Source organism: Seriola aureovittata, chromosome 7 (assembly GCF_021018895.1).
Source record: "Seriola aureovittata isolate HTS-2021-v1 ecotype China chromosome 7, ASM2101889v1, whole genome shotgun sequence".
Taxonomy (NCBI): Eukaryota; Metazoa; Chordata; class Actinopteri; order Carangiformes; family Carangidae; genus Seriola; species Seriola aureovittata.
In genome coordinates, this window is record NC_079370.1 from 7,403,236 (window position 1) to 7,427,682 (window position 24,447).

Genomic DNA, 24,447 nt, shown 5'->3' on the forward strand with positions numbered 1-24,447 from the left:
TGTCCTCTCTCCCTCTCTTTTCACCCTCCTCCCTTAACCCCCCTTTTCGTCATAAAACGCAGCTCAACACGACTGGCTCAGAAAGGTCGGGGGGGGGGGGGGATAAAGGAGTGATCCACATATTTCACACACACCTGTTTCTCATTCCCAAGCTCATCACTCTTGACAGGGCAGACAGGTCAGTGAGGAAGCACAGCACACCGAGAGCCACTGGAAATATTTTACTGAGAATATAAACACGAGCCATGCTGAGGTTCACATGATCCGTACACAGGGCATACATCATACGAACAGGCACACTCGCATGTCCGTCTTCTGTTGTGTTTCCCTGGAGGAACAGTTCACACTTAACAGACCATAACTGCTCCAGAGAGGCAGCTCGGAAGGTCACAGGAAGAGTGTTAAACTGATGTTTCAAGGTAACAGAGTGTGTAAATGTGAAGCTTAAAAATAGCAAGCACGCTCAAAAAAAGCCTTGAAAGAACCCAGGTTTAGAAAAGAGATCAATACACTCAATAGAGGAATGACATTTCTCAGAATAGAAGTTCTCGTTTCTCCAGAGCGAAGCTTGAGCAGACACTCACGCTACATTTAGGACACCTCCAAAGTGGAGCCATGGTCTGTCCTCTGCCACATCTGGGGGCGTAACGCGATCTGCTGATCCCGTCACCCTGACCTCTGCACTCACAGCCCCGATTTGAGGAAGCCACACTTCCTGCTGAGCGCTGTGTGCGAGGTGGCGAGCGACCTCAACCTTGTTTGACGCCATCTTTGCCCCCAGGAGGCCATTTCCTGCGTAGAGGTTCTGTAGAGTCTCCCCCTCTGCTGCTAGGTGGTTGCAGATCATCCGTGTAGCAGGTGGCTAATTCCTAGCGCAGTTCCTGGTGCCAGTCAGCTGTTTAAGACCCTGTTAACTCCGGGCGATAATCCTGTAAAAGCTATGAAAGATCACGTCCTGAGAGGGCGAGGGACACTACCGGGTTACATCCAGGATCCACACGGACTTAAATCTTTAAACTAGGTGATGTTGGTTGATATCAACTCCACCCCCTCACTGTCAGAAGTGTTTAAAAAAATCTATTTCATCAATAATTTCTATTATTGAGCTTGTTTCACGAAAACAAGTGCAGCAAGATCATTTCAATGTTTCCAACATAAATAAACTTTTTTTAAATTAAATTCAAATGTTAAATGACATGAAAAGTATATTGTATTTTTTCTCATCATTATGCATTACGAACTATCCCCAACAAATCTTCAATTGGTGACCACTGATCATTATGTATTGGATTTTAAAATTGTTTTAGGAATGGACATATTAAGACACAGCAGTGCTCTAAAATCAATAAAAAATTTAAAATTATTTCAACACGTTTATTTTAGTTGTAACAGATTGAAACTGTTTTAATGCAGTGAAAGATTTTTTGTTTTAAGAAAGCTTTTAAGGTTAAATAATGATGAAACATAACTCAACAGGACAGCGGTTTTTGCCATGTACATCAACCTTTCTCAAGAGAAGACCCTTCAGTTTATATTTACAGATCACATTTGCTAAAATCCTAATATCTTGGTGACATGGCTTATAAAAGCATCAGCTGCAGCCAGTTATAAAGACTCCAGCACATTTTAAGGGATTGGTGGGCAGAGCCATGTCCAGTTTAAATACGTTTTACATCTTCTTATTCAAATACCTCCACATCTTTCCATAAGCCAGCTCTCTCTGAACTAGTTTCCTCATGGCCCCTCTTTGCGGCTCCCGTTTACACAGATTATCGAACACGGGGAAACTGGACACCCATGAAAAAAGAGGCAAATATTAGAAGTGAGGTTGTCAGAGTTTTGTAACTTTCTGTCTTTCCATGAAGCGTAAAAGCCTTTTTAAAATAAAAAATTCACAAACATACATGGTCACAATTATATATGTATTAAAACAAAACTCTCTGTTTGGCTAGATACCACTAGAATAGGTGAATGAGAAAATATACGTTGTTGTAATTTTGGTAAACTCATCAACTCCTCAGCTGTCCTTTGAAAAAATTATGACAGGTCGAAATGTCTTCTCCTTCAAAAAAAAAAAAGTCCTCACTCTCCCTAACTTCAGACTTGTCCTCACAAAGCTAAAAGTACCAGAGCACACACACACACATACAGAGACATGCTTGAGGATTAATAACACTTCAAAGGGAGGAAGCCGCACTGTGGCCGGCTTCCTGCCCCGGCCCATCTTGGACCATTTGCTGGCATCTATGTGGCTGATGACGGCCTTGTGAGCCATGTGGTGGCTATTTGGAGCCACAGAGGTAATCATCTGAGGTAGCCATTGATGTAGTAGCACTTTGTCCTCTGTAGGTTAAGTTCAGCTGTAGGGGGCCTGGGGCACCTTCACTTGTTGCAGTATCACTCAAACTTGATGGGGCCCATTTGTCTTTGAATAGAAAATGCTTCTTGGGTTTGATTCTGAATGCAGGTAAATGGGGAGAGTTTTTTTTCTCGGTACGCATCATTATCTCTCACTGGCCCAGGTTTTTCTTGGGAGGATATTGTGCTTGGCCCTTCCTGCTAAGTATCTCTCTCAGTCTTCTTTCTGACGGTGATTTATCATAGGCAATGTACTGTGGCAATTGTTTCTGGCTTTTCTTATTGCAACCATTTTCCTGCCTGTCTTTCCCACAAAGTATGTTTACATACTACAAATTTTCTGTGCCAGATTTGTGCTGGAGCAAATATAATTGCTACGTGGATTAAGTTATGTTTTTCCAACTTGTAGGTAGGAAAAGGTCACAGTGGATAGATGAGTATGGAAAGCATGTCTGACAGTAGACTGGGATTTAATTCTTTCGTCCCGCACTTTGTTAAGTTCAGCAACTAAAACCCTTTCTTGGTGAGGGGAAGATCATGGTTTTGCTTAAATACTCAAAACAATCAATGTGTCCCATCTCATGCTTCAAAAAAGCTTTGACTTTTTTTGGTATTTTAATCAAGACAACAATCTTCCTCCAATTTATCCAAGTACTTTGAGTTACCTAACCATGAAAATGTTCATCATGCTTTTGGTAAGCAGGAACAGATACTGCAGAGTTCACAGCCATGCTACCAGTTCAGTGAGACCACAGTGCTTTGAGTTGAATGCTAACACCAGCATGCTAACATGCTCACAATGGCAATGCTAACATTCTGATGTATGGCAGATATAAAATTTACCATGTTCAGCATTTTAGTTTAACATATTAGCATGCTAACATTTGCTGATTAGTACAGAACACAAAGCACATCTGAGGCTGATGGGAATGTTTTTAGTTTTGTAGGCTTCTACCCTTACCCTGGGGAACAGGAATATCTGTAACAATCTATTTAGATATTTCCGTCTGGAGTGAATTGGTTGACTCGTTCCACAGAAAGCTAAAAATATAAAATGTGATGAGAGTTTTGTAATGACTGTTTTATTCATCAGGGTATTGTTAAAATAAAAAATAATCCAGATGGTGTGTTTCCTGAAAAAGATATTTCGCAAATGAGTTGTATCGTGTATGGATGTCGTTTTCAGGAGAAAGGTTTGACTTTCTTGTAGCCTTTTTATTTCCATCGTTGCTGCATCACTTAGCTCTGAATCTTTATTTTCCCAAAAGCTCATCATTTAGGATCCAGCAGATGTAGGTTTAAAAAAACAAAATCTAAACCTACGTCAAACAGTGATCGCGTCCTGCTCTTCTGATTTCTACATGAGGGCAGTGACTTTAGGCCCGTACCTGGTTGACTTAAACATGCTCACACTGGTGGGCCCTCCTCTGTTTATTTTGCCCTCCATGCTGACCTTTACCCCTCTCCCCCAGTTACGACGCCTTTTGTTTGGAGTTTACATCTGGTGCAGGAACAGCATGGCCCTGCATTGTGTTGCGTCAGTGCTCACAATCTTTCTCAGAGAAGAAGACGGAAAGAGAAACAACAAAAAGGGAGAAAGATGTTCGCAAAGTTGTGAACATGTCAGAACTGTCGAGTTAGCGCCGCAGTTGTTTGAATGTACGTGAAGCCTTGTTTTGTTTACAGTCCAGCGTGTCACAGGTTTGTTTGATGTCTGGGCCGCAGCCAAATCCCAGCGAGGTGTGAAGCCCTGTGTGGTGGATCGGAGCCAGCTGCTGACATCTCTCCGGACAGCTCACAGTTCTATTTTGTTGTTTGCTGAAGAGGACAATCATTTTATGAAGGAAATCCAAAGTGTATGATGATAAAGGCAGGAATGTTGTATTTTCTAATATTAAAGATCAATATTTGTCTAAGTAGAGAGAAACATGGCTATCTCATCTCATAGGGAGACATTCTCTGGGTATTTTCAGTTGGCTCAGGGATTCATAGCCTTTGGCTGAACATCTTTCCTGTGTTGAAACAATACCAGACGTGGAAGGGCCTCGCCAGAGAAGGAGCTGGTATTATGAAAAGAAAAGCGCGCTGCAGTCGAGACTTGAGAGGTCAGTCAGCCAAAAGGTGTCCACATAAACAACACATTCAGGATTGCTATGAAAACAAACACTGGAAAGTAGGGGATTAGTTTTTGTATGTGGGTCAGTGTCTTTCAGCTGGACGAGTAGAGAAGTTGTCATGTCTAGATGGCAGCTCTGCCACCTGCAATAATACTCAACACTGTAAAAGTTGAGCTGTTTGTTGGAACAAGACTGAAAATGAGGACAGTGAGTTTTTGGTGTTAAAGTCCTTTCAATACACACTTAAACATACTCAGACATAAAACATAATAAATACATAACATAATGTAATTTGTGTCAGTTACTATGGATTCTAATGGTGACAAGTCAAGTCAATTTTATTTTTATTTAACCCAAATCACAACTTTGCCTCAAAGGGCTTTACAATCCTCTATCATAAGACCTTTGGTTATTTTCTCAGCAGAAACAAATGTTAAAATGTCTGAAGAAAATCCTCAAACCTCTCCCCTCTTCATTGTCCATCTTTAAGGTTTAGTAACTTCATAATAATAGTTTCACCAGAATATGTCGGACTAGACAGTGATAATGTGACATAGAAGCTGTATTTTTCAGCCAGATTTGACTGAGAGTATCCAGATCTTACAGATGAAATGTGGAAATGTGGATTGTGTTGGGGGAGTGAGAGGTTTAAATATGGATGTCTGGATATTTTTCTTTCTTTTTTTTTTCCTGCTGTGAAAGCGTGTCATTAATTGAATGTGGTGCAACCAACGTACTCATTCAAGATAAAGACAGATGCAGTTTTTCTTAGAGGAGTGCGGACTCTCAAAGCCAGCAATCAACCCTGCAGGGGATGAATATTATGAACTTAAAACGGCAATTTGGGGTGTAATGTACCTTTAAATTAAATTTGTTTGGCTAGTGGTTTGAATAGCGTCTAAATTATCATCTCATCGCTGGGAACTGGCAAAGCTCGTTTTGACGCAGTAAGATTTTACCTTTCAGTTCATATTTCACACTTCTTCAGGATGTACACTTCTACAAAGAACCTGAAAAGCATGATGGGTGTTTTTCCTGTCCTGTTACTTTTGCCAGAAGTTTGAAAACATTCAGCCCTGTCATGACGGATGAATCTGGACAGTCAGCGCTTACTGGAAACAAGACAGACTTCAAAGGTCTTGATCACAGAAGGAAGACGCTGCCGAGCAGCCTTCCCATGCACTCCAAAGGAATCTGTCAAACAGCTGGCACAGAACAGATGTGGATTTAGATCCAGGCTAATCGCCTCAGTCTGAGAAAGATACAAGCTCTCTCTCTCAAGACAGAGCAGCTCACGTCTACAAACTTGGTGCTATTCTACATGAATTGATCTACACCACCCATTAGTAGCATTATGGAGTGCTCCACATCCTACACAGGCCACTTCCATCTCAACTGTACCCCTACAGCAGAGCGACCAGGTGAAATCAAAATGGTTTCCACATGTTTTCCTGTTGCCTGGTGATGTATGGCTCCTGTGTGCGAGGTAATGAGCTACAACAAAGCAGTAAGTTCGTCGAGGGGATGATGGTTTGCAGACTCAGTCTAAATCCAACAGTTAGCCAACAAGCTAAACAAAGTCCGACAGCTTTTCCTGTTGTGAGTCACCCTTAGATGAAATCAATTGAAAGAGGATGTTGTCCGTCTCTCTCCTGTCCGATGCCTCTCTCCGATTTGTCCTCGTCCCCCAGCAGGAAGACAGAAGTCTCACCACCTGTCCTGTTGCAGAGGTGTTGAGGAGGGTAAGTTGCCCTGTGACAGGCGCTATTGTCCCCTTAGGCCTGGAAGTCTGGCCTTCCTTTGTGCTTGTCCCTCAACAGGAGACACAGCTCTTTTACCATGTTGGGTTTTCAGCCCGTAGGGACATGCATGGGTTCACTCTTACCTTATGTGGTGGCCTGGCTTTTTGAAGAGCAAGGTGGTCGGACGTGGTTGTCAACACCTATCTTGTCCCAAAACATGAGAGTAAGTGGACGTACCTTGTAGGGACATGAAGCGTGGTGACGTGGTGCAGTTCGTTCATCACTTGTTTGTTCCTAATTAGGCTCTCACAAGGAGATCTTTCATGTAATTGATTTAAACTTTCACAGATAATTTGGAGCAGAACTATGCATACTCAAATGGTTTTTGGCAATAAAGACAGCAAGTGAGCATTATAATTTAATTTGAAACGCGTGGTGTAGTTAAACACGGTTCAGATTTTAATTAATGGAGGCTTGCAACTGTTTGGATCAGCCATGTGCTCACCAAACGTTGCTCCAGTTAATGAGGGTTGGAGTGCAGCAGCTTGCTGCCACGCCAAAAGCTTTGCACCCAGGTGCCAAAGTGCCTGTTGCCTTTTTGGTGAAGACAGTAACGGGCTAAAAGCATCTGTGCCAAGAAATGAGTTGTAATTTAACCAGTGTTCAAATGACCATGAAACCATGAGGATCAAAGCCAAAGGTACAGATACGACTCTTTAATGTCATACTGTTTCATTTACGAGGGTTTCATTTGAAATGACGGCCATTTATCAAACGCACCATTTGAATTTAGATTTTTTTATGACATTAGTTCCATTGAGAGCATGTCTGTTTGCTACAAATGAGATTGTGGCCCGAGGAAGACAAGTTTACAGTCGCTTGAAAGATGTGTCCTCACCCGTACAAATGTTTCATGTTAACTTGTTCAGCTCAAACATGTGGGTACAGAGAAAGGAGCTTTCATAGTGCATTCGTCAGTTCTGTGTGCAACTCTGCAAGAGCTCACCGTGCTCGCAGATCTTTTCTTCTGCTCTTTGGCAAATGTCGCCCTGATTCTGGCAAATTGTGAGCTCCCATGTTTCATGGCTGTCAGTCACAGAGGTGGTCTTAGTTTTTAACCCTGTTGAGTTTCAAAGAGAATGAATTTTCCCAGTGGCATTAGCCTTAATTGAAATCACATTGTCTACAGCTATTGGCCCACGGTGAAACTTGGAGTCTTATCCTGAATTTAACTTTGATTAGCCCGGGTCTTTGGATTGAGTTGCCCGCCATCTTCCACTCTTTGATCTGCTAGAGCTCTTGCAGGAAGTTTTAATACCCCCTAATCAGCAGTTTGTGGACCAGTCCATGCTTCCCTGAGGGGTGCAGAGAGAAGAGTGACCCACAGTGTGAGCAATAAGGACTTAGACTGAGTGGGAAAAACAGGGCCAGATTGGCAGACGCAGTCTGGCTCCAGCCATGGATAACCTCAGGGTACTCCCATGCCTAATGTCACATGGTCATTAAATCAAGGAGCCTCCATTAAACTGGACACAACAGCTTTTGACACCAGCGTCTGACACACTGACACCCTTCATGTGACCATTACAGGGACCATTGCCCAACGCACAGTTGTTGACAGAAAGGGGAGGTTTGACAAACCTCGAGGGCAGTGATAAATCCACAGAGCTCTGAGCTGCTAGTGGCTTAATTGTTTAGCATATTGTGTAGATCATGTAGTTGAGGGATTACAGGTTGGGATTCTTCTCCTGTAGTTGTCATTGGCTACGTCAAAAGATTGTAGAGCAGCTCAGCTAACTAGGAAAAAAAAATCATGTCAAACTATTGTTTAATATTATACATTTTATATAATTAATAGTCCCATTACATAAGGCCCAACTTAAAATCAATACAAATGAATATATTTTAAAATGATGGGTTGCAGGGATAAACATGTTGACTCTCGGAGTTTCCAGCGTTCATGTTCTGGTCATGATTGTGGGACCGACTCTACCAGGGATGGTTGATTCCTTACCCAAATCATGTGTGCTGATGCAAAATCCAGCACCGACCGATCATTTATCAAGCAGTCTTCACAGGTCTCAGGGGCAAAACCTTTATGCCCTTAAAATAATGGCAAATGGAGCTTGACCTCCATCTCTGCCTTTTGGCTCAGACCTCCCACTCACAGGTTGTTTTTCAAAGGTCACAAGTCTGCTTTGTTCAGTGTCTTCTGTCATTTTGTTGTGGAAGCTTTGCACTAATTGACCCTTGTTGCATTTTGAGTCACAGAGGTTCCTCTTCTTTGTTTCATACCGACAACTTCTAAAAAATATGAACACAATTGTCCCTGCAGGAAGTAGTACGAGTGTATTTCATGAAAAAGTGGCACATTTCACTGGTTTTCCCTGTTGCGCCCCATCCCATCAATGTTTCATTGATTTGCCATGCTGTCAGGTGAAAAGATATGTAATCAAGAGAACTCATCAAAACAGACATGCAATTCTTTAAGAGCCGCTATTAGACAAGTAGCACCATGTTTACAGATAGCGCTACATGATTACTGTTCTGATATCACTAGTAAGAGATTAACTGTGGTAAAAAAACACACCATCGTACCTTCAAATCAGTTTGTCCTTTTTGTTATTCTTAACCCCTCTGCTGCTGCTTTTATCAGCTGAAGGTTTCTGTGTTGTCTCCAGGGACAAAGCATCAGCAAAGAAGACGCTATAAACAGGAAACAGGGGCCCTCTCTGGTTTCGTCTCATTGCCCCCAGGAAGAGACAACCCCATTTCAGTGAGTGATGCAAACCAGAACACACAGAGTGACACACACACACAAAGCAAAACTCCTCAGCATATATCAAGTATCAGGCTTTATTTACCTACTTGACACCTTAATCCTCAACTTGTCAACACTGCAAATTTACCTGCAGTTTTACAGTGCCTACGCTGTTAACGTTGATCTTGCTCGAAAAAGTCCAAGAATTCATAATCCTATTTGCAATGAGACAGACATGTATATGAGGAATACTTACTGTCGGCTATGACTTCCTGTTGTGATCAGAATTCTGAGAAGGCACGTGAAAGAGAGGAATATTGGTGGAAATCTGGTGATTCACGCAGCTCTATTATTACTGCACTTCCTTCAACTTCCAGGAGTCATGTTTTCTTTTGGTTCTCTGGACCTGATTGAAAGGATACAAGATTCAAGTTATTTATGTCTCTAATATTGGGAAACTCCAGGGAAATGAGCTTCACAGATTCTGATAACACACTCGATATGAATGACTTATTGTGGAAAGTGAACTTTCCTTTGAGTCCATAGCAAATGGCAGATTGAATGCCTTTCACTATCGAGAGGAATTTGTCTCTCTTTCTAGCAAGCTGTATCTCTTCAGCTTCTATCACTTGGACAAACACACACCCACATACAGATGAGGATCATCAGAGTGGGAGTCCAACCTGACTGACTTGCAGCTGTGTCAGCAGGAGTTGGAAAAATCCAGAAGAAAAAAAAAAAAAAAACACAAGAGAGAAAAGAAGGGAGAGGGATGAAAGGAGATAAGAAGAGGAGTAGAAAGGAAATGCAAGTGTTTGTGTTGGCACACCTCTTCCCCCAGTCCCTGGGGTTTTACTTGACATATGTGTGTAAATGTGGGTTTGTTCATTGTATGTGTCATAATGTTAAAGTGCATGCTCTGCTAGGCGTACCTGCACTGCGTTCTTTAATAGTCGGTGTTTGCAGGTCAGTGTCAATGAGACTGATAATGTTGAACGATGAAGTGCCTCTAAGTGACAGACCCCTGTGGGCTGATGTGAGCAGGACTGTCAGGCATCAGTAAACTGTGGAGTGATGACTCATAACTCCTCTGATTGAGTCTGACTGTTTAAGGGGAGAAAGTCCTGTGTTTGCTCTTTCTGCGACTTTCGTTTTCTCAGTCTTCAAAGAGAACGATTGGCAAATAGGCCAGGATGTTCAACATGGCACTCACTTCTTTATACAGCGCAGTTTTAGATGGACTCCAGACATATTCATGCTGCTATATGTTGTATTTGTCTCCCCTCAGTTCATCATGCACCTGCCTTGGACTTAGCTTCATATTCTGGCAGTCAATGTGTGTTTGTGGTTGTCTGGATGGGCCTCATGTCTGCATTGCTTGCTACTCTCTAAACAATTGATATTGTTTTGGGCACACACTGCATGTTTGCACTAATTTTGCACCTCTTATTATCTCAGAATACACATTATATCTGGCTTTTCACTCACAGCATAAGCTCACACGGTACATACACAACCTGACCCCCCTGATTTACAAATTCTATAGTTTTATTCAAACGATATGGCTGCTCTCTAAAAAGATGTTGAAAAAAATGAAATAAATGCTGAGTTAATTTGTGCAATTCTACTTTAAACAGGAAGCGAAAACAAAACTAGAAAATGATGGTACTGCAGATGGCTGAAAGATGTAGAAAATATCTGAAAATGTCTCTTTACAGCACAGTCGTTAAAAACTGCAGCAGCCACGTGTAAAATATTAAAAACAAGCTCACTACAGTTTATAAAAGGCTGTTTGACCAGCCATGAAATCTGATCATGGAACTAAATCTGGGATTTCTGCCCTGTTAAGCCAATAACTGCCCAACCGCCAGGTCGGATCTGATATTTTGGTATTTTCGCTAAAATATCAGGGTTGGACCTAATCTGTGTGGTTGTACTGAGCCAGAGTTGAACAAACGCTGTTCATGTTTTTATTCTCAGAGAAATGTATAAGCGTAGGAAAAGTAACAGAAAGGAAATATTATTAATTGTGTTTGCCCATGATCCTGTGCGGGATTACCAATAATTAAAATAATCAAGATGTATCGTGTACAGTGAAGACATATTTCATTTAGAACTGAAAGTCACATTCAGTGGTGCACTTCAGGTTCATAGACTCGCCTGTTTTCATTCATTCAATTAGAGGTGTGGCTCATCAATAATTTTGCATCTGATAGTGACTGTGAGACTTTGGCTCTTATTACATTCTGTGTACACAGACTGGAAGGTTCAATGGAAAACTTTAAGGTTATCATTCAGTGCTGCAGGTCTAAATCAACAGCGTTGATGCTGGGAAATCACGTGGACCTGGAGCCTGTTCCAAGAAGCAGGTTTACTAAATTATCTGGATATGTGTTCTGAGTAAATGAGTCAATGTTTTAAGGGAGTTTCCGGGTTTTACTCAGCAAACAGTAAGACAAACAGTAAGACAAACAAAGACGTAACTTCTACTTTCATTTACTTTTACTACAACAAGTTTGATTCATCTGGTGAGCAACAGTTATCTTAGTTTCTAAACAGTTCTGTAAAACCCTGTAATCTGAGAAGGTTCGTCTTCTCCCACATGGTCATGTATGTTATATTTGAGTGCCGTACACAGCATGTTTCATTAGTACATTAATATGCTTGCATGTGCTATGCTGCTATGTTAGCCAAAGGGCCTGACCCTAAATTAGTCCTTATGAATAAATGATAACTTACAGAGCTTCAATCTTGCAAAAGCATGCTATATACAGTAGGCACTGATCTCAAATTGGAGACTAGTTGAGCCTTGAGTTATGGGGATAAGAATTAAAGACATGCACACATTTTCTGTCTCTGTCTGTCTCGTCTTACGTAATGCAAACATAAGCCCATTAAAATGTGTAATTGCTGCTTTTTTTGTTGTAGCTTGGCTCATATTTATGTGTAAATGCGTGCAGACATACAGTGAAGTTATCACACACACACTCCACCCACCCAAGAACAGACACATTCACACACACCACATCACACAGTCCCCTTGCTTTCTTCAATATTGGGGACTGCGGTTCAAGTTTTACTCCAAACGAGGACCATGACATGTTTCTTTGTTTCTCCGCCCCCCCACCCCCTTTCCTTATGATGGCTGACGTGGAGACACACCACAATCGCTCACTTTTTTCCCCTCTTCCAAAAACAGCACAATTGTTATTTGTTTCTGTCATATTTCTTTGTTGTTGTTGCCGTGGACCAGAGACTCGAGACAATGGCTCATTCACAAGAGGCCCTGTGAGTGTATCTTCTTGTACCAGACGTAGACGATGTGGTCAAGGCAAAAGAAGGGATCTTGTGTTGCTGCAGTGGAGATTGAACACATCTGGATGAACCCTCTCGAAAGCTTCTTCTTAACTTTTTGTTTTTTTCCAGCAAACCTTTTCTGAGCACCTGTCTTTTCCAAAATAACTTTCACACACAGTTTGGTGATTAAATACTTTACACAACAGCCCCTTGACTGGAACTGTTGAGGGAGCAATTGTTAATCATCTACTTTCCCCATCTAGATTGAGTCAGCTGGCAGGGCTCCAGTCCCTAACCTGTTTCTCCTACCTTCAAGCAAACATTTCCTCTATTTTGTACCAGACTAAGTTCCTGTCGACATTGTTTTCCACACAGACTTGTGTAGTAGATGACATCTTCATTTGGAATCCATCAGTGGGCAGGGCTGATTACAGAGCGGTGTTTGTCTATTGTATTGTTCCCCTGGTTGCCAACACGTCTGGCTTTCCAGTAGGCATTGTTACTGGATGTGACTCAACACTGAACTGAACACTCAACACAATGTTGTTTTAAAAAAAAGCTGTATTATGTGCAAGTGTAGCACTTTACAATGCCGGTAGTGGTTAATGGTTTTGTATTCATGTTTTGTGGCTTTTTTTTGTTGATGTTGTCTAGTTAGATCACGTTAAAATGAGCTGCATCTCGCTTTTAGCATGTCAGAGGTGAATAACCCTGCAGTCTCCTTCTCTGTGCCCTACTGTCAGAAATATTGGGTTTATATTACATGCTCATTTTGCCTTTTTAATTTTGCATAAGCTAGTTTTGAATCTTTATTTCATCCATATTCACTTATTTCTGGCTCTGAATATCATGTACTGATGTTGTTTTCCCTCAGGAATTCCTAACATCTTCCTCATTTTGATATGCAGATCTTATCCCCACTCTACAATCCTGCAGAGTTCAGCCCATGTGCCTGTGTGCTCCCACCCTCCTCTGCTCTAAATACACTGGGCTTTGTGGTTTGGGGTTTGGTCCAGAATGCAGCTCTGTGGTCAGCCACTACTTAGACGAGCTGAATGAAACAGGAGCTCAGTTCCCCTCTCGTCAGATTAGGTAGCACCTACCTAACATGTTATCACATTTACACAGATCGACAGACAGACACACGTCAGTAAACTGTGGCTCACACTCAGCCGGGAGAAACTCTTCGTATAAATACACAGAGAAAGAGTCTGGTGTAACTCCATCAGCTCCAGAATGCAGCCAACTTAGGCAAGGCTCTGTGGTGCCTTCCCCCAGAATAAGGGGTTAGGGCTGGGCTAGAGCTCCACAGGGCCTTGGGGGTTCAGGGAGACAGCTCCAATGCCCTAATGCAATATTCAAATCGAGCCTGTGTGTGATGCTGCAGCATGCCCCGCTGCTGTAAAGCTGTCCTGTCTCATCACTGTCCACGCTGAGTCACACTCCCCACGCAGCCTCCACAGCCTCTTGACATTCTCTGTACTGCCTGAGGGCAGCGGGGGCGAACACACATGCAGGAGCATGGGCAATCACACATGCATGTGCTTTTAGACTAACATAAGCAAACAAGCACGCGCTTCATGAACCTACACACATGCAGACGCGCACATGAATACATACGGTTCAAGCTGAACGTTTTCTTTATAATTACCTGAATGCGTGTAGTGAGTAATGAGTATCCTATTTTTCTGACCCACTTGGATGTACAGTTATGAGTTCGTATTCAATGCGTGTTGTCGTAGTGAGAGTAAACTGATGCCTAATCCAATCAGTTCCTTACTCTAAAACCTCCTGCATGAAGACGTCTTTGGTGGGAAGTAACTCAGTGCATTCACTCGATTATAGTAATTCTTGTGGTACTTGAGCATGGAGATTTATTTTTGGCCTTGGGGAGACATACTGTACATACTGTATACTGTATGTAGTAAAGATCTTAAACAAAAGGTCCCGTTTACGTAGCTATTCCCGGAGCTTTCCACTGTAGCCTTCTTCAGCAAACAGAAGGTGTCATCACATGACCAGACTGACATGATCAGAGACTGGAGCTGTGATCTCCCTTCCATATATACGACCACCTGTTGTCATATGACCGAGGTCCTGACATAGATCATGTGCTGACACCTGAGCAAGTTTTTGCTGAAGAAGACCCTGATGCGTGGTCAAAAGCTGCAGGAACAGCTGAGTAAGCGGATCTTGTGTTTAATAATATTAAACCATATAGGCTAGTATCTTACCTAAGTATTTGTTGACATCATTCTGTGTAATGAGCATTTTTACTTTTGCTGCTAATGCGCTAGTATAACAGAAGTAGTCTTTAGGTCTTTTTATGTGTAATATTCTGTTCTTACATTCTGGTTTTGCAAATTTTACTTAATTAAATGTCTGAGTCCTTCTGCTTCTGTTTTTTAGTCATCCTTGGGTCTCATTTGTATTTGAGACTATGACTCACATGTCTCCCATCGGGTCTCCCCTCTCTTTCTTTGCATTAACACAACAAATGAATCTTTTGCTAGAGATGATTTCATTATCAGTGTCTCACAAGAGCTAAAACTCATTTGACTGAAATGATGAGCTGTGTGTCTAATCTACCTTTACTGCATTTGATGTAATAATATTGCATATTGTTGCAGCATTTCGTAGCCCTCTTCCTTGCAACCATCCCATCTGCGATAAGTGAACAATGTGCATTAATGCTTTGTGGCTACTCCCACAGAATAACTGCACAGGAAGTGTAATTCAAATTTACAGTATGGGGGACAGAGATACAGAGAAAGCCAGGAAGGATGTGGCCTGTCCTGTGCTGTGCTGGCTCGCTCTTCCTGCCTCTGTACATGTACCAGCTATATATGTTCACAGGCAGGGTTACACACCATTTTGCATTCTCTGTCTCTCATAAAACAAGTCATCACATTGTAGCAGTGAGTATATAAACCAGTTTTAGGTATGCCCCAATAGGTCCCATAGCTCCCTTTAGTATAAACGTCTCCCAAAAATAGTGCCCTGCATATTTTATGAGGACCTATAGGCCTATTTTTGTTGTTCCTGCGCTGAAAACGGGGTGAAGACAGAGTTCTGTGGTTCTCTCTTTGCAGCGGGCTGCTCCTTTTATAGAATAGATGGTCACTGTGCTCCTCTAATGTGGTTTTCTCTATACGGGGAACAGTGGCAGTGAACTCTGGAATTGACTCATCACACAGTGGCAGCGGTTATGTGACACAAAACTGAGAAATGTTGGACTGATTAAAGAGGGTCACAGAGCATGGTGACATATTTAGCAAAGCAAAAGTAAATGACAGTTTATCTAAAACTAACAGTGTTGATACAGTGACCCAAAACAGTTTGTGTAAAGGAAATACATTCAGCCGGGAAAATTCTCAACACTATGGAAATTACAGCTTCCCTATTCAGTCAGAAGGCTTCTCATGTTGGGCGGGGTAAAACTGAAAACTAAATGCCTGAATGTACAGTAATCCTGAATGTACACTAATCATTATACAAGTGACTGCACCCACACAGCAATTTATTTCCCGTTTCTTAAATAGGCCAATTGTTTGTAGTATTTATTTATTTTTCCAATAAATTATATGAGCATTTTATTCTTGGTTCTTTACATAAAGTATCACAGACTATAGTACATCAACATTCTTTAATACTACTTTTACTACAGCTACTAGCCATTAATTTACAAACTAATACTAATAACTTCAAATTTACTTTAAGCCTATTTATATCTAATTCGTTACTGTTAAGACTAGAGTCCATCAGTGTTGTGGCCTGACAAAGCTGTGTTAGTTACAAAAACGACTTGATTATTGTCTGCCATATAATGGTCATTTGACTGATAAGAACATATTGACACAGTACCTTTTATGGCAGTGCTACTGTAAGCTGTTTGTTTTGTAAATAAATTAGTTGCAACATGATGACTTTATTCCCTGTATAAATTATTCATAAAGTCAGTCGTAACATTCGATCGTGTGGTCAGTTAGTTGACTCATGTAAACTTGCCACTGCAGGAACAGTGGCTACATAACTTGCTGTAAACTGTACATTTTATTATAACTGCAACATCAAGTTCAGATGTGCATCAAGTGCATCAAGTGTTGAAATTAACATACATGAACATAAAGTAATCAGATAAAGTAAAAATACAGCCAGACAGAACACCCAGGCTTTATGCATGTATAAGCAAAATTCACTCTAGTGTGTTTCTAAATTGAGACTTCCTGCATTGTAACATCTGACTATTAGTGTCTTCATTCAGTTTCACTATTCACAATTTCTTAGAACAGTCAGCCCTGTGTGGACATAATTGCACAGTGAAGTGAGTCCAAATGATGGGTTATTCTGTTTAATAATATATGAAAGAGGAATTTCTTGCGGTGGTAAATTATACATGAATACTGTGGTGGTGAATTACAGAGCCGCCATGTCAAGGTACATGCTGGAACATCTCCTCCTGGCTGGCTGCACCTAGCTGAGAGGATGATTTGTGTTCACGCTCAGAGATTGTGTGAGCAAAGGTTGAGTCAGACCACTGTTAAACGCTAACAACTTTGTGAGTGGCGTAATGTGTGTGTGTGTGTTTGTGGGTGGAGTGTGGATCTGTGAAGTTTGAAGAGGGCAACAGTGCGTTCAGTGTGTGCATGATTAATGATGATTGATCCGCTTTTTTTTTTTTTTTTTGTCTTACATTCTGTGTGTTCATAATTTCTGTTTCCCAGCCTGTACAGGTGCTGATATACAGCTCATATCACAACTGGCCTTGGCTGGTGCAGCCTGAGGTAAGCCATTCACTGTCTCCTTCTCATCCTCGGCCTTGTAGATGAAGTCATAACTCTAGCAGATGTTCACTAGCAAACATCACTTTGGGATTAATGTGGCCCTCTACAGGCTGAGTAAAAAAAAAACTCAGTTTGACAAGATGTAGAATAAAGCAAATACCACTGGCTAAAATAATCCATCTCCTCCAAGACCGTCAGTGTGTAAGCTCTAAATTTTGCAAGCAATGAAAATGCTCATACATCGCAACATGTGAGATGCCTTTCCTCTCAAGTGCTCAGTCTGTACTGATTACAATGTCATGTGTGTATACAGTGGAATACCTCTGAGCAAATTTTACCGCCTGCTTTGAAGTTCAAAGTGACCCCCCCACCCCACCTCCACTCTTTCGTCTATTCTGGGTGGTGCCAGATGTGACCTGGGCAGAATCGTTGAGCGAGCGCACCTTTCATGGTAATGAGGTAAGAGTTATGGTCCGCCCGGAGCCAAAAGGTCTGCCTGGAACACAACGAGAAGAACACCTTGGAAACTTCGACCTGACAGCACAGAGCAAAGTCTGGCTCTGGTGCACTGAAAGACTTTTATTAAAACAATGTGTGTATGTGTGTGTGTGTGTGTGTGTGTGTGTGTGTGTGTGTGTGTGTGTGTGTGTGTGTGTGTGTGTGTGTGTGAGTAAAACAACAGGAGATATGTAATTTTGTTTAAGGCCACATGGCCCCATCTGAAATTGATTTACACCACTCAGATAGTAACTGCATCTTTGCTCAGGGATTCAAGTTTGTCCTCACTTGAATTCATCACTTTTCATCGCCGTGACAGACAATGAAGGCAACGTCACTGAACTGCATCCAGTGTTTTGCTACTGTCCACTTTATTGCCCTGTTCAAACTCAATTCTCAGCACCATAATCTTGCTGAAACAAACTAAATGGTCGTTTAACAATGTTGTGAAATCAAAACATCATGATGACAATTTCTCCGGTTTATTTTTCACCTTACTATAAATAATGCATCCTCAGTGGATGTGTTGTTTCATATTCCTTGAATGATGGCACCACCTTCAGGTAGAGAGTCGTACATGCACTTTTTCGCATGTACTCGCCAACAATGACATCTGGCTGACTTTGGGACGTGGCGCTGCACCATCTGAAGACAGTCTGAGAGCGTCAGGGTTTTTCGGTTTTGTGATATAAAAAATGTCTGCTGAAATAAATCGTGCATTCAGGCAGGAGTCACTGGAAGGAGACCAACTGGAGAGAGAGAATGGAGATAGGAAGAGGGAAGGAGAGAGGGGAAGCTTGCTGTCTATTGAATGCGTCTCATGCTGCAGTGAAGAGGCGGTGGGTGTTAACCCAGAACAAATTAATCCGAGAAACCATGATGTCATGTAAACCACATTCATTTGGTTGGGTTTGTAATTTCCTTATCTGTTATATTGTTTCCCTAATCTTGTAATTGTACAATGCGTTTCTTCATCTTTGAGGTAGGTCTTGCAATTTGATTTTGAAAGACTGACAACCCAACCCACATGTAATAGACATTAAGAGTCATGACACAAAAAATGATAGTTTTTTATCATGTTATTAAATTGACAGCTGTGTACAAAGATGTACAAAGAATAAACAGATGGTTTCAAGAATTTTGTAGAATATGTGCTATTTTCTTGAACCATGCGTTGTTGACTGTGTTTATCCTATAACATTAAACCCATAAACTGATGAATATTTCTATGATATCCCTGTAGAGTCAGAATTTATCTTTTACTGAGAGAAATCAGATGTGAGGGCTGAATATGAAACCTACTGACTGAATGAATATTTTATTTTTCAGTGTATCTTCACTTAAAACTGCCTCTCGGCTCTTACTCGCTGTCACAGTGCTGCACGACTCTGCGTGCACACACACATTTCAAGTGAAGAAAAGAAGCTGTTGTATGTGGCTCTACATTATGATAATTACTGGCCATTTAATGATGATTGGTTACAGCATGCTGTCACCCACAGTAAGCTTCTGAAAACATTGGTCATGTTGATGCTGAGCCGCCACCAAATTACAAAAGAGACATTACAGTATGTGGATCACTGTCTGACCCTCAGAGTTCCATGACCACCACATGGCCATAATTATGAAAATATGCCTCTGCCTTAATCTAAGATGATGGAAATGATCCCCTAAGGACACCAGTGCTCTGTGGGGGCCACTGTATACGTATTAAACATGATGTGATCTGGCAGTAGTTACAGCAGTGATATTAGCAATGGCTGAGAGGAAATAGGGGTGAAGAGGTTTGTAGCAACAAACTCAACCCTATTTAGAGAGAGAGAGAGAGCCAGACAGACAGAGGGAGAGAAAAAGAGAGAGAGACACTAGAGCTGGACACTATCCAGATGCTTCAGCTCCATGTCAGAGATGACTGTTAGGCTAGAGAATCCACAAATAACCACCTCTGCCCAACAGGCTGCTCTGAGTGCGATTAAAACCGTGAAAATATTTTGCTTCTGTCCATGCTGACAGACGTGCTGTCAGAGCTCGTCATCATTTGCAGAGCTTATACAAGGTGGCATCATGTCACCATTTGTTTTTCCCCTGTTTCACCCCAGATTCCTGCTGGCTCATCATCACAAATCCAAGAGGTGACAGCAGTGGAGCTTGCGGCAAGCCTCTAATGAAAAGGCACGTTGATACAGTTCAGCCAGGAACTCATCAGCAGAGAAACTCATGCTCTTTAGATCTCGTGTATGATTTATTGATTAAATCTCACCCTCAGTGTGTGTTATTCAGGATTTAGCCTGTTTTACCTGTTTGTATTCTGTGTATCTGAAAAAATGTGTCTCTGCACACTCTACAGGGTTTTACTATTAGTCAGTTTTTCCAAATGAAACAAACATAAAGACAAACAAACCGAGTAAAAAAAGAAACCACAAAGCTGTCAATTGAGTTGTTTTTAAGAATAGTAAAAAAATGAAAGCCAGTCTTTTTTTCTGTAGGTTCAAATGCTGCTTGGCAATAACACTTTTTTTGCTCCACATTGCGTGACTTGTGGGAGAAGACACAGTGACTAACTCCATGCAGATAAACGCAGAAAATAGAAACTTCAAAACAGACATAAACTGTTTTGGGGTCAGGGTGAGCTGGTCGAGTTTTATGATCTGAAATTGCATAATTGCACAGTTTGAATGGAGAAAAATTGACTTCTATCATTGAGACCGTACTTTCTTTAGCTTCAGGAATATGAAAGAAAGCATCCCAAAGGCAAAAGCAAATAAGCTTTGGACTGCAGGATCGGTCACTAGGGTTCAATAAAACTGTTTTTGCCAGATCTAGGATAAATCTGAGCTTTCAACATGCAGCTCATTTTTCTTCAGCCTGGGGATTTATTTTGGTAGAGTACAATTTATCTTTGATCAAATCTGAATTTCTGGCTTCAGCTGTAGGGTGCAGATTGGCCTTGACTACAGCACTGGACACATGGGGCTCTCGGTTCATGTGGCCTAGAACCACACAGTCTGTTTGCTATAAGTAGTCTTAGGATAAATACGATAGGCCGGGCATGTGTTTAGCTCCGTCCTCCTGAGTAATTTCGCTTATATCCGCCAACCAAAGCACCGTGCCTCCTATTATTTTCTCCGAGGGTTTGATGACGTTTGGACTCATGCTGTCGAAATCTGGGTTCGTGCAGCAAAGCTTTTGGCATCACAGCTGCACCACAACACAGCTGAGGGGGTGGATGTAGGTTGTGGGTCTATGTGTTCCAACATAGAGTTGGCTGGGTACAGGAGGTTGTACGGGGGTTAATTGAGAAATTGTTTTACAAAGTCGTGTTTTGTATGGTATACATGTAACATGCAAAATGTACCAAAGTGATAATTACAATACCAACACCACTTATAAGTAGACTGAAGTTAGTGTAAGCAACTCTGAAATAGTTTTTTTCTGCAGCTGCATTGGAGAAAAAGAAAGAGAAACTTTGACTGTTCATTTAAATCAAGCTGTTATCTTAAAAAAGTGCGAGAGATACCAGCACAATATGTATGTACAATATTACTCCAAAAAACACAACACAAAAACTGGGAAGGTAAAAATGATAGTATAAGTAACACCAGCAACTTGCGCCCTTCTTTTAAATGACATGTGCGTGTATAAACAATAAATCCCTCCTCCCAAACAGTGCAGACTGCTGCTGATCCTGCAGACATAAAGGCGTTTGTGATACGTCTCAGAGGGAAGAAGCCATATCTCTTTCTCCTTGGGATGTTTAAATCACAGTTTGACGGTTGTATGACATCTTGTATCATTTCTTGTTTTGTTAGTATACAGTATGAAACAATGTCAAAAACGGTTTACTATAAAGACCACTATGTAGGTCACACAGTTAGTAAATGAAACAAATCAGTCAGAAAAAGCACAAGCCTGTTTACACCCACCACAGGTGTTGGTAGTGACCAAAGTACAGGAGTTTTGGGTATTCCCCTTGTTCTGTGTTGTTAATCACTAAGCAGTTTCTTATTGTGGCAGAAACTCTGAAGACTGACAGCAACATAGGGCTGTAAAACAGAAAACACCTCCCAGTAATAAAGAGAGATAAAGACATAGAGAAGGACAGAAATGACTAATGGCATAGACACTTTGTCTCCTGAACTCCAACTGTGGCAGTGTTTAAGTGTGTGTGTTTTGCAGTACACTGTTATCACACACAGACCATACCTTATTAATGCTGACAGACTAGACATTATGTAATCCATTTTTGTTCAGCAGTTTTACCTCTAAACAGTTCATTCTCTTTGCTGTTCAATTTCTTGTCTGAAAGTCAAGAAAGCAGCTATTTAAGCACAAAACTATAATCAACCCATGTCTTTTTGTTTCTTGTTGTAGCAGCCTAATTGCTAGGCAGCTTAGAATATATAGGTGGAAACACTTTTATTATTGTAATTTTTCAGCCAAAGGTTCTTAAAAATCAGTGGAGGAAACAAGCTGATCTTCACTCTATAGGGAGGCAATGTATATACACTCTGAACACCTGTGCACCTGCTTATTTACTGTATGTATTATCCAATCAGCCAATCATGTAACAGCAGTGCAATGTTCACATCAAACATAAAAATGTGTAAAAAAAAAAAAGACTGTGGCATGATTGTTGGTGCCAGATGGGCTGGTTTGACTATTTCTGAAACTGCTGATCTCATGGGATTTCATGCACAACAAGTCTCCAGAGTGTTTACTCAGAATGGCGTGAAGAACAAAAAAACATTGTGTGAGTGGCAGTTCGGTGGACGGAAACGCCTTGTAGATGAGAGAGAAACTGTGTCAACAGTCCAGGCTGCTGATGGTGGTGTACTGGTATGGGGAATGTTTTCTTGGCACACGATGGGCCCCTTGATACCAATCGATCATCACTTGAATGCCACTGCCTGTTTGAGTATTGTTGCTAACCACGTGTATCCCTTTACAATTTACCATCTTCTAATGTTTACTTAAAGCGTGATAATGCACAAGATCACAGAGAAAAAGTCACGTCAAACTGGTTTAATGAACATGGCTATGAATTCAGTGGCCTCCCAAGTCACCAGATCTGAATCCAATACAACACCTTTGGGGTGTGGTAGAGCGGGAAATGTGGTGCTCCTAAAAAAGTTCTTGGTGAGTTCTCAGTTTGTTCTTTAGTCTATAAAATGTCAAAATAAAATGGAAAAATTATAATCAGTCCAAAATCCAAAGCAATTTAATTTAATATCATATATGAAAAAGGACAAAATCCTCACATTTGAGAAGCTGAAATGTGCAAATGTTGAATGAATGACTGAAACCATTCATGGATCATTTAAATAGTTGCCAAGACTCTGGGTTGCCCTATTTGGCTTCAGGGTAAACTTCAAGCAGAAACACTACTGGTTTGATAAACCTGCAATGATTACAACCAACGGCCTGCTTTTGTTATTGGGTGAATTATGTCACTAAATCTAGAAGGTGTGCTTGGAAAATTGCTCGCATGTTGAGTCATAATATTGAACTTGTAATGCAAGTTTTTTCCAAGGCCACCTCCACAGCATCACACCAGAAACAAAAAACAAACATTACACAGTATAATGATTAGTATAACTACCTTTGAACATAAACATCTTGGTTCAGTATTGTGTGTGTGCTCTGCACTGATCCCCTACCTGCTCTAGGGCCCCTGGTTGGAAGCCGTAACTGACCCCTGACCTCTTAGACAAATATTATGTCTTTAAAGGACATTTAGAGCCGGCTTTTTATTCCTGCTAAAGTCAGTCTCTGCAAATGTATGCACCACCCTCTCCTCAATCAGCCATTGTGAATATCACTGCTCATAATGCTGGGTCACACCATGCTTAGTAAGTATTCAGATCATGGAGCCAACTGGTGTCCTTAGGAATAATTTCCATCATCTAAGATTAAGGCAAAGGCACAGTTCCATGATTATATTTATGTGATCAGGGTTGGCTAAGGGCTAGACATATATAGACATTCATATGATGACAGTTGTTTAGTAAAGCTTTTCAGTGGAGTAATCACACTAGTAATAACATTAAGCAGGTGGGTGTATTTATTTAAATCAACAAATGTTAAAGCTGACATGACAGCTTAACGACTCAGCATCTACAGTATTCTGCTGAAGTGTCCTTGAGAGAAAAAATACTACAAAGGTTTGAGCAGCCTGTAAAGACAGTGCTTAGTAAACCCTACTTTGGTAAATATCACAGCTTGCAAATACTTTTTGTACCCCGCTAAGAGTCTTTCTGTTAATGATTTAAGATGTTTCCCTCTCGTCATTGCATATCACTTGTCCTAGATACTTTCAGGCGGTCTTGCAGGCACAGTATGTTTAAGAGCTACCCACAGATTTTCAAAGATGTCCAAGTCAAGGGGACTGTGTGGGCCTTTCCAAAAGCTTCAATTTAAGTTCTTCAACTAGTTCATGGTGGAGTTTGAGGTTTGCTTTGGATCACTGTCCTGTTGTAGAGGCCAGCGTCTTTTCAGTTTCAGTTTCTTGACTGGGTACAGGACATTTGCATCCAGAATTAGCTGATATTTAGTGAAATCTATTCTTCCCTCTATCTGTGTCTCGTGCCACTGGTTGCCACACAATCCCAAAGCAGAATATTACCTCCTCCAGGCTTAATAGTTGGAAAAGTGAAGACAGTGCATAAACTTTGTTTAATTTTTTTTTCTTTTCTTATGTTCTTGGAATAAAGGTGACAGTGTATTCACATTTGAACAAGCAGATTTTTAATATCTGGGAGCTGCCTGTTTTTTCTTTTTACTTAAAAAAATCAAACCTTTGCATACAACTGTATGCTGTGGTCTGCAGTTTATCCTGACCTCTGGCATGCAGCATCCCTATGAGATCAAAACAGTATCAGATTACTGTCTAA

At 41.1% G+C, this 24,447-nt stretch overlaps 1 long non-coding RNA gene across 1 annotated transcript; it reads left to right on the plus strand.

Annotated features, from left to right (window-relative positions):
* Nucleotides 1-8,915: 8,915 nt before the first annotated feature.
* Nucleotides 8,916-18,649, plus strand: LOC130172186 (uncharacterized). Its single transcript, XR_008828236.1, has 3 exons — nt 8,916-8,993; nt 17,000-17,059; nt 17,373-18,649. It is a non-coding gene; the product is annotated as an uncharacterized LOC130172186 (long non-coding RNA).
* The last annotated feature ends 5,798 nt before the right edge of the window (nt 18,650-24,447 follow it).